The following is an 11,333-nucleotide window of genomic DNA, read 5'->3' on the forward strand; positions in this document are numbered from 1 at the left end:
ACATCTGTTGTGCTAAAAGTTGTTTCTATTTCAGTATTTGCTTTCTCAATACAAAATTGAGATTTTTCACACACAATACATAAGATATTTAATAATTCAATGGTATGAAGGGGCATGGCTGTCTAACTCTTTACTGGGAGTCGTGCACCTAGTTCCTTCCATGTTACATTGAGAATGAACCCTGAAGGTCACATCCATGCTCTGACACGCATGCAGTCATCAGTGTGTGTGAAGTGACTTATCTTCTAAGGTGTAAATGTAATGTCCTTGCTTTTGAGGTCTGAGAGATTGTTCTTTTTAAAATCATACTTAGCCCGGTTTTTACAAGACTTTTAAAGGGCTTATCTTGGAAGCTGTTTCTTAGTATGTGGAACTGGCTGTACATTTGCAACACTTAATTGATGCTTTCCCCTCTGTACCATAATTGTGCTGAATGATGAGATCCCAGAATAATGTCAGTAGATAAAATGATGACAGGAGAATTGATTTCTTGGAGTATTGTGACACAGCTTACTTTAACTGATTCTTGGGTGGTTTTTTGGTCTCATGTAGAACGGTTTTAGGTTATACAATTTATTTCTATACTCTATAAATGACTTCGAAGAAACTTTGACTTTTTGTGGGAGGAAGTCTCATTGAATGATGTCATGCCAGAACTTTATTCTAGTGGAAAGCTTAAGTGGCCTTTTTGTCTCAGAAAAAATATATAAGCCTATTTTAAAATTTACTGTAAATACCATATTTGTCAAATTGATAGATTAGTTCCGTCACTAATGTTTTTCATCCTACAATACTTCTTGAAACAAAGGCAAACAAAGCTTAATTTGGAAACAAAATGTGATGCTGTGTGGCAGAGAGGATATAGCTTTTCAGGTGTTCTCTAAAAAGCAAGTATCACATGCTGGAGTTGAAGCAAATTTAACTATGCATTAGAAAAATTTCTTTGTGCTCCATTCTGCACCAGAAATAATTTGCATGTTGCTATGAGTCCATTTAACAAAACGAAGCAAAGCATATATGCTTGCAGTATATAATTAGTAACTGTTCCTGTAGGATCAAAGAATAGAGGGTACATACGAGAATACTACCTTAAAGATATTGACCAGTAAATGTAAATAAAAAGTCCTATCAAGTTGGAGAATTTTATTAGTCACTAAACTTTGACTAAATTAGTCACTAAGTTTTTCCCACAACTTTATTTTTGTTAGAAAGTATAATGAAAGACAAGGGTGATATTCCTGAAACTGAAATTAGATCTCACTTTAAACATTGAAAACTGTCTTGTCTTATAACTGAAAAAGATCAGTTCAGGAGCTAGTAACCTGAAACGTAAGAGCAAAGTCTTAGGGGGATTTTGTATAAAACTTAATGCACTTAAAAATGATGCCAAAATTTGGCCTATACTTGATTTATATGAAATCTGTAGTACAATATAGATATATATATAATATATTGCTTCTTGGAGTTTAATTTTTTATGTATAGATTTTTTCTTGTTACTGCATTCCCTGATAAAAGCAAGTGTTCATAAAATATGAAACAGCTTTCTCTGTATAAGGTAAGGCTGTATGATAGTAGTATTTTGGGAAATAATGTAGTTGTAACCCCCAGTCTCTCAACCTCTTGGAGAACTTTATTTAAAAAAACAAAACAAAAAACTTTCAAATGCAAGCTTTGAGTTAGTTGAGGATCGTATAATGGTTGCTGTATAATAGTGTACAACTGATGTTTTAAAAATTATTACATCGGAACTTTTTGTTATATTATTGTTAATGATTTTGTACTCATGGTACACTTTCTGCAGTTGTCAACTAATATTTAAACTCATATTGACTGGTAACTGAAGTGTCTAACTTCATCTGCAATGAGTGGATAATAAACTACTATTGGATTCAAATGTGTTCTGTTGTCTTTATTCCTTCCAGTGCTAAAGAACGCGTGGTAGGACTCATACTGCAAGCATAAAACACTGATCACAAGAAAACTTACATTCATATTATCATATAGCAATAATTGTTAGAACAATATTGTCTTTATGGTGTGGGCTTTAGATGCAAAAGTTTAGGAAGAAGCATTAGGAAATAGCGAAACGGTTTTTTTCATTTTCCACTGTCTTAAAATCTGGACTGTTTAGTTTCATATAGCATATAATGAAACAAGCTCTTGATCAAACTATAGAAAGATTTAAGGTGTATCTTTCTTGAGCTTTTGTCACTTGTTGCACTCTGATAAATGAACGTGGAAGCGTGTTCTTACTCTAACTGACAAGAAATTTGTTTTCTAGGAAAATGCCTGTTACGGGGAAGAATAAATAGCTTCACAGCTTATGGAACTATTGAAGCTTGGGTTTCCAGTGGATGTCTGATGACTGCTTTGACTTGCACTGCAGGTTTAATTTAAAGAGATAGCTCAGTACTTATTTGAAATCAAAACCTTCATAGAAAACAACCACATGAGTTTGTATCCTGTTGGGTCACCTTCCAGTAACTTCTTACCTCCCAAATCTGCTTTGAAAATTGCCCAGCTGTGGGTAGTTTTTTCCCAGATTATTGAATATCTACAGATTTTCATGGAATGTATATAGGCAGTGTATTTTCATCAGCTTTGCTTCCTTAGTAAACCAGACTAATTGCAGAATACTATTAATTTAAAATGCTGTGAATTTTGTTTTACAATGGTCCCAAGATGCTTTAACTGCTATGTAATACACAAGCATGAGAGAGTATTAGTTCATTTGTATATTTGTATTAACTAAGTAGCCTTAAGTTACCTGAAGTGCAGCAAAAAAATATTAGTCAGCATAACTCTTGCTTCCTCTCTTCCTGCAGTTGTACAATGCCCAGCAAGGAAGTCTGAGCAGTTAAGTAATGTATCTGAACAGTATTGCAGAACACACTTGAAGAGGTGGGAACTGCCCCTTAAAAGAAAGCTGGTATGTTATTTCAAATCCATTTATTGGCCACTGTACAGTGTTCCTCCTTGTTTTGCTAACTGGAAGGATTTATGTGGAGCTAGTGCACAAGATTCTACTTTTTACATAAGGTAAGAACTCTTATGCTAAGCAAATCTACAACTTGAAGAGACTGCTGTGATTGTTTATTTTTTTGTCCTACCAAGGCCTTTTTGTCCTGTAGAGGTGTCAAAAATGTAGATAACCAGGATGTTAAATCCAAGGACCACAGAAATATATGATCTGTTGGTTATTAGTTTGTTCTGTGTTTCAAGATAATTTTGAAGATGCTGAGACACAAAAAAAAACACTCGAAGAACCCCAGAAAGGATAAACTCAAAATACATGATGAAAACCTCAACAAATGTAACTAAATCACACCTCTTTGATGGCAAGATGTAATTCATCATTCCACTTATGTCTGTAGCTGTTTATGGTCTTTGCTGGGGAAGCAAAGGCTTATTATATGGACTTAACTTGTTACCAAAGCAAAACTCTGGTCCCTTGCTTCATAAAATGACTCATAAGTGCTTGGTCTTTCTAATTCTTTGTTCTAAATAAAATAATTTTGAAGGGATTTGGAGTAAGCATTCCTTCTCTGCTTAAACAGCTGATGGAGCTTCATCGATAGACTCATGGCAGTTCTAGTTTATGCCATGAACTGAAACCAGAAAGGTGTAATTGGAACTCTTTTGATCAGCCCATCCTGGCCAAATATTACTAAACTGATAACTAAATCTCCATAGACCTGAGATTTGCATCTTCCTTAATTGTATATTGTTAGTTGCTCTTTCCATGGGACTTTTAGATCACAAGAGTGGACCAGATATAGGAGAACTGCACAAGCCTTTATAGGTACAAATCATCTGTAATAGTCCTTTTGACATCAGTTTAGCCATGATTTGCATATAGATTGTCTAATTTGATTTGACTTTTTGCTTGCTAATTACTTTGCAGAAAGTAAAAGCAAGTTCCTGCCCAAAAGCTTAAGCCTGCAGTGCACTGGGAATTGTCCCTTCCTCCATTTTACATTTTGTAATAGAGCCTTCCCTGTGCTTTAACCTTAGTCTGCGAAGAACAGTTGGACATAGAAACACTTCTTTCTTTTCTGAAGGATTTTCTTCTCCTTTAATTGTCAAATATTTATTACACCCTTTATTATCTTAACTGGATGCTCTGGCTTTATACAAGTGACTTATTCTGACCACATGCAATAACTTTTTCAGATGGCGTAGCAAATACTTGGTTTACAGATGATGTGGTTTTGGTACAGTATATAGCAGCCCTTTCGAAGTATGGCTGGTATGCTTGCTTTTATTTGCCTCTCATGTTCTGACCCTCCCTCCCCCTGCTGGGACTAATACTTTCTTCTGTCCCCACAAGTATTGAACATGGATCACATTCTAAAGAGAAATCTTTTCTTTTTTAACTACATAATAAATCTTTTAGGTATGAGAAAGGATTCTAAATCTGCTAAGAATCTGTGGGTTTTTTTCCCTTTCCTCTCCAAGTGCATGTACACTGCAGCAATTTGTAGGTGAGCCAAAGTTGTTTTCTTAATCTCAGGAGGAAGGTAGCAAACTTCCTTTATGCTGGCATAAAAATCAGTGAAAGGCTGCTGTTCAAATCAATGCTTCATAATGAAATGCAGTGAAGTTTAGACAACAGCAAACTCAACAAGAGAATCTTACTTCTGTGGATACTATCCTAAACTCCTTAGTTCAACAGAACTAAAGCACTTTTTCTACTCCAGAAAACCCCACAAATTAGTGATAGAAAACAGCAAGTCTGCAACAGGTGAAATTACCTACAACTAGATTCTGATCAGCCTTTCCTGGGTGGGAAAGCAATGATTTCCTGATTCTGTACAAGTGGCCACTCTTGCCTGCCAGCCGTCTGGTGCTTTCCTATGTGCAGCTGTCCCATGTGTTACAAGACATTATTCCTCACTTCATGGACACCTACTTCTCATCTGCTCTTCAGCTTTTTCCCTTCAAGTAGCTCTAAAGACCAGCAACCTACCAAACTTCACAGCCATACTTCATGCTTGGTGATATGCCACAGAACAAACGTCCTTCAGCTCACAATGGAGAGCATTCATGTGCCAAACTGGTTTCCTTCATGCAGTCATCCTCTGCGTAGTCGGGTATCTCCATTCTGTGTTAAAACACTGTGGCTGGTCTGAAATGTGCAGAGTAAGATTGTAGATGATGAGAAACAACAAGAAAGTATGTCAGTAGGCCATTGTAGAAAAAAAGGGCGGGGAGGAACCTGTGTGTATCAGAGGTAAGATGTTGGCATGTGGAGGAGAAAAGGGTTGTGGGAATGGGTAAGAGGAGGACATAAGGGATTAACAGAGGTGGCGGGGAGTAGTATGCTAATGAAGAAATTGAGTTATGAACAAGGCATGAGCTGTAAATCCTTTTCAGAACATCCTTGGGGTTAGTAACAAATTCCATCTTTATAGCCTTTTAATAACTTCTAAAATTCCTTTTTTTAATTTGCTTTTTTCCTTAGCTTATATGCAGTTGTGTCTGCATATATTTAATATCAAAAAAGGAACTAGTTAGAGTTTCCAAAAGTTGGAGAGTGGGGAGCTATTTTGGCTTAGAGTTGTGGTCATCTGTTACAGTAGCTAGAGAACAATCCATCACCTGTGCTAATTCTAATGGAGTTTGATTCCAGGTAGTCACAGATTTGAGTTTGTAGATGGATTCAGCAGTTAATCTTCTCAGAATCTAAAAAAAAAAAAACACCCCAAAACAACAATACCTCCCCACCCCCCCCAAACCAAACCAAACAAACAACAAAACCCAAACTCAGGAAAGTTTATTTTCTAAAAGATCTCTTCCCCTTAAATGTATAAGGCTAATTTGACATGATAGCTTAGCAAACATAAACAGAAGGTATGTTCTGCTTCCATATCAGTTAATGATAAAAATTTCCCCTGAGTTATTTAATCTGTCACATGTTTGATCATCTCTCCTGGTATGCCAGTAGCCATATTTGGATAATTCCTGCTGTAGAGAATTCAGTCCGGGTGGCTGATCAAGTCCACAACTGCCTTGGGAAGATTGCCAGAAAGATGCCTGTTATGAAGAGTTACTTTGCAATTGCTAATCTCATGCTGTTAAGCAAAGGGATGTAATGATGTGTGCCTTGTAGAGAATGATTAAATTTCAGAACTCAATGACTTGGATTTCTACTAACCTGCAAAGATTTTTAAAATTAAAATTTAGAGAGGCTGTTGTTGCTTGTGCTTCCACTGTACACAGCATGTACTTTATTAATTTTTGGTGATTTACTGTTTACAGCATTATTCATGCTGTAATGGCTACTAATTGCTTAGCAGTTACAGCTGTGGACTACAGTGGATCAGTTGCTCAAATTGACACTGCTTTAAGAGTTGGAATATTTTCTCTGGGCTGAAGTTTATAGAACATAGTGCTGTGTCTGATAATTTTTAAGAATGTTTGAAGGAGTAAAAGTTGCCAGCATCTTTAAGACAGTGGTAAAAGCACAAAGTCAACCAGCTTAACATGGAGACTGATTTCATACCAATGCTAATTAGCACTGCATTGTGCTTGCCTTGCAGCAGCAGTTCTGTTCTTTCCTGATGCATTGGCCTTGTGACAGTATTGGGACTGTGTCTAGACTTCAGGCTGACTAACCTCACTAATATGTAATTGAAAGAAAAATAAAAAATTCTTATGGTCAGGTTTGGCTCTTTTCACTTGGAGGCACGTCCAGGCATCTTTTTTAAACATCTGGTTTGTGAGATTTCTTCCTTGTCAATGCAAATAAATGTCTATTTCAAAATTTAAATACAAGACACTTCAGTAGTTATGCAAACACTGTATCTGTGATACAGCAGTTCTGAAATATGTGTCTGGTCTGATGGCCTAGTGCTTCTCTCTCTCCTGAACTTGGACTTTTGGGGGGCTGGTCTTCTGTAATTGATCTTGGTGTCAACCAATTTCAGTTGGAGTTAGATCACAGCTTGAAGCAAAGATATAAATGGTACACACACACACACACCCCCCAACAAAAAAGTGTACAGTGTATGGAATGTGACAAATAAATACCTGCTCTTAAGAAATTGCCACCCAAAAAGTCAGTAGTAGCAGATTTGAGCTGCTTCATAATGCATGTCTGTGCTGTGTGCAGGAACCTAGCCTATTCTGTTTAGTCTCTGTATAAACACAAAAAGAACTGAGAATGCCATTAGATAAACCCTTCCTGGTGCACTTTGGGTGCACTTGCTACCACTCAGATGGAAGGCTCCTGCTGTTGCATCCAGTTTGATATTTCTGCTTCAGGGAGGAATATGGAATTCTTGCTAACAAAATTGCCAATAAAAAAACAAATCTCAACAGGTGCACCCCTACCATGGATGTTTAGAAAGAGAGGACAACCAGGAAAACAGAAATACTTGTCTGCAGTCTGTTTTTTCCCTACGTGAACTATGCCTGGAACATCTACTCAGCCTTTTAGGGATAGTTACAGGGAACAGTTGGGAGGCTGAGGAGGAGCCCACAGTGCATGGCCTAATTTTCTGCTTTCAACGGGATCAAACATAAGATCTTAAACTGGCACTCTGTGCAGGTCATAAGAAATTGCAAGCATTGTTACCAATAGTAGCATTATTAAAATTAAGAATTCCTGCAATGAAGAGATGAGAGACGCAGTTCTTTAACCGCAGGATGAAGGAAGTTAGCTTAGGTTTTCTGAAGTCAGAAGCTGTTAACTCTGAGCTGACCTCTAAAAAATGGTGTGCTTATCCAACAACTTGACTTTGCAATCAAAACATCCTTTCATTGTACTGTGAAATTAGAGTACATGATTTAATCAACATTTGATCTTGGTTTATTAAGTGCTTATTCAGCACTAAGTGGCAATTAAGCATTAAAGTACTTTCAATAAATCCAGGAACTTGATCATCATCAGTTATAATAAATTTGCGTCATTTCTACATTTTGTGTCAAGTTCTGCAGGTAGAATTGCAAAAAGTGATGGAGAGAAGTTTGCCAACTCCCCCCGCCCCCCCAACAAACAGATGAGAACTGAAAAGTGATCCAATGAGCTGTAACTTTTAAAGATGTTCAAAATAAATCCCTTTTTCTCCAGCAAATCACATTACCTTCTACTACTTCATCTGCAGGAATTTGCTGATGGAATTATGTTCACTGATCCCTGCTATGTAACACTTCATCTACATGCAGATACAAGTTAATTAATGCAATGCAACCCAAGCAAAAAAAAAAAAAAAAGCAAGCAAGATGCAAAAAATGTTTGTGGTGCATTATGTGGCATCCAAAAGTTGCTGGCTATACTCAGGGACAGCTGTGTCACAACATATGTTGTGGTATTATGCAAACACATGCAAAAAATTCTTATTCTAGAGAACTTGCTGTTTGAGTACTTGACCTTAGTCCTAGAGTACATGACACCGAAACTCAGATTTGTTTAGACTACTTTCTTTTAAGGTGGGGATCACAAAGATTCCCTTCTAAAAATGTCTTTTGTTTTAAATTCTGCTTATAAAGTAACTGTCAAGAGTTACAAGTGATCTCTGGGGCAACTGCCATACAATTACTGTGGTGAACTTTACAGATTCATTTTTACCCAATATATACTGTAACTCAGCAGCATTGGTTTGCTAGCAAGACAATTGTACTTTCTGTTAATATAGCTACATTCATCTGGGAGTACTGAATACCAAATCCGTGGCCATAGAAGTATGTCATTCGAGTTGATCTTGCAGCTGTTTTTACTACGTGAACAATAAACAGAAGATATTTGTTGAATTTGTGGCAATACTAACCACCCCAGGAAACTCAGATGAAAAACTAACTAAAAATATTTCTCATTGCTATATTGGCATTTACAATACAGCCTTAAGTATTATAATGTATATTGGTTTAAATCCAATATTGTCTTCAATGAAATCATACACATCTTGTTTTGAAATGTTCAGAACAACTCTCACCAATTTGAGCAGTGATTAGTTCTGGGCAGTAGACTTCAGCAGGACCAGGCTTCACAACAATGATGAAACGTATTTACTGTGAAAACAATAAGCGTGTCTTTGTGCTTTGATGTCATGTGCTTAGATATTTTTCTATCTTCAATGCACCATGCAGGAAAAAAATGGCCCTCCAAATAATTGTTAAGAAGCAAAAATAAAAAAAATAGGGCACCTTTTCATGGCAGTTGATGAATGGGTCTGTGTTCTGTGATACCTGCTTGGCTAAGAGGCTTCGGTGAGCTGTGTACTTGTGACTCCTCACAAATACAAATAGCTGTATTAATATCTGGTCCTAATAAACTATTTAGAGAGCAGACTTTAAGCTGAAATCTAGGTGAATCATCAGTGCACCTGTGAAATACAAGTTGACAGTCTTATGGTATTGCAGAGTGATCACAGAGAAGGGTGTTCTCATAGAAAGATTATCGTGCTGCTAGGTACATAAATAGCTGCAGTAATAAAAATAGCATTAGTTATACTGGAGCACGTAGAATTAATTAGAAGTTTGCACACTACTAGTAGCAGGCAACTGAAATTGTCAGTACTTTGAAGTATCTTTTGATTGACTTTCTGCTTTCGTAATGTGTCAGAGATAAGGCAGCCTTTAAACTGAGGTACAGTTTATGTTTTTTATAATGTTCTGTGATTATTATCCATGTGACTTGACCACATTATTGGGTTTAGATAAAGCTCTTTTTCATCTTGCTAGAAAAATATATAGTCAGCTCAAATGTTTAGATTTTAATTTAAAAGACAGCAGTGGAAACTAAGCTGATGAAAATATTTCCATGTTTAAAAATACTTCTTGAAATAATTTACTTATTTATCCATGATATTGGTGATATTATTTACCACAACTTACAGCATTTATCAGAAAAGACCACAAATCTGATTCTACTGGTACAAAAATAAAGGTACAAATTACTTTTCTCACTGAATAACATCCATCTAAGATTGTGGCCTAATGCAGTACTCTGCAATTGGGGCCAAACAAACTTCAATGCTGAACAGTAAATTAAGACTAGAACAAGGAATTTTGAGTTCTAACACTTTGGGCAATATTAAATAAAAAGTTAAAAAGAAGCAAATGTTAGTATGCTATCCTTCTAATAACCTGTATGTGCTGGTCTATTAAATTCTAAGTTAAAAAAAAAAAGGAAAAAAATACTATTTGGAACTTTAATTGGAAAAAAGAAGGGCCTGGAAAAATGTAGCAGCAAGCTGAAGGAAAAGGAAACCTAACGGACCCTCCTGTCCCTCTTCTTGTTTGGATCCCTCCCAGGAAATAATCCTTTCTGTTCCCGCTCTCCCAGAGAAGGGCAGCTCGGTGCGGCCCAGCTCCGCAAACACACCCAGAAGCTGGTGGATTTGTGCATCTCCTTCCGTAACCCCGTTAGGCCAGCATTTCCCTGCTTCTTGACAGGTATTGTTTTTTGACAACGTCAGTTACTGCTAAAAAGGTAAAAGGGGAAATTCAGTCCCTAATCCCGTTGACCAGCTCAGATCTCGTGTGCCAGAGACGCTCGGTGCCTCATTGCAGAAGCAGCGCACTCGTCGGGGACAGAAAAATCAATAAATAGGCTGATTTTAATTATTAAAGGGCAACTTCTCCGTTTGCTTGCTAGCGTTCTGGGTGACTCTTGAACTCTGCCCTGTCGAACATGAGATCATTTTCTTTTCGAGGCTGTCAGGGACGGTGCCAGCGAACCCGAGCCATGACTGGAAGTGGGCACAACTCCAGCCCGTGAGGCCCTGCTCGCCGCCGGCAGCCCGGCCTCCGTCGGAAGATGCAGGCCGCGGCCTGGCACCCGCCCCGGGCCGGCGGCCCAGCCCCGTGGGTCCCCCCCTCCGCGATTTTATCACGGTTCCTTCCCCTCCGAGGTCCGTTAATGGCGGCGGGACCCCGCACCCGCGGCCCTCAGCGCTGCCCGGCGGGGAAAGCCACGCCCCCGCTGCCATGGCAACGAGGCGGGGCTCTCCGTGCGCCGCCGCCGGGAGCCAATAAAGTTGTGGCGATTGAAGAGCAGGGAGCCCCGCCCCCTCCACCGCCTGCACCAATCCCCTTCCTCTGCGTCGCTTCCTTTTCCCGCCTCCAAGGAGGGAAGATGGCGGCCGGAGCAACCGATGGGGTGGCTGTGGAGGGCTCCGGAGGCGGGGCCTATAGGGGGCGGGGCCGGCGCGGCGAGCACGCGGCGGGCCGGAGGCGGCGGCTGTGAGGGACCGGGGTAAGGACCCCTGGGGGGGGTTGTTCCTCTGAGGTGAGGGGGCAGCTGTGGGCAGGGCAGAGTTTGCCGTGTGGGCGTTGATGTGGGGAAGGCGAGGGGGGGTGTTCCTCTGAGGGGGATGGTTTCGGGGC

General features: G+C 39.0%; 1 protein-coding gene across 1 annotated transcript in view; it reads left to right on the forward strand.

The window, feature by feature from the left end:
* Nucleotides 1–11,151: 11,151 nt before the first annotated feature.
* WDR89 (WD repeat domain 89) overlaps nucleotides 11,152–11,333 on the forward strand; it is a 17,637-nt gene continuing 17,455 nt past the window's right edge. Inside the window, exon 1 of the mRNA XM_010584147.1 lies at nucleotides 11,152–11,202. The gene's annotated coding sequence lies outside the window, so the exon portion shown is untranslated. The remainder of the gene's footprint in view (nucleotides 11,203–11,333) is intronic.

This window comes from Haliaeetus leucocephalus, unplaced genomic scaffold, assembly GCF_000737465.1.
Source record: "Haliaeetus leucocephalus isolate CR32 unplaced genomic scaffold, Haliaeetus_leucocephalus-4.0 Scaffold944, whole genome shotgun sequence".
Taxonomy (NCBI): Eukaryota; Metazoa; Chordata; class Aves; order Accipitriformes; family Accipitridae; genus Haliaeetus; species Haliaeetus leucocephalus.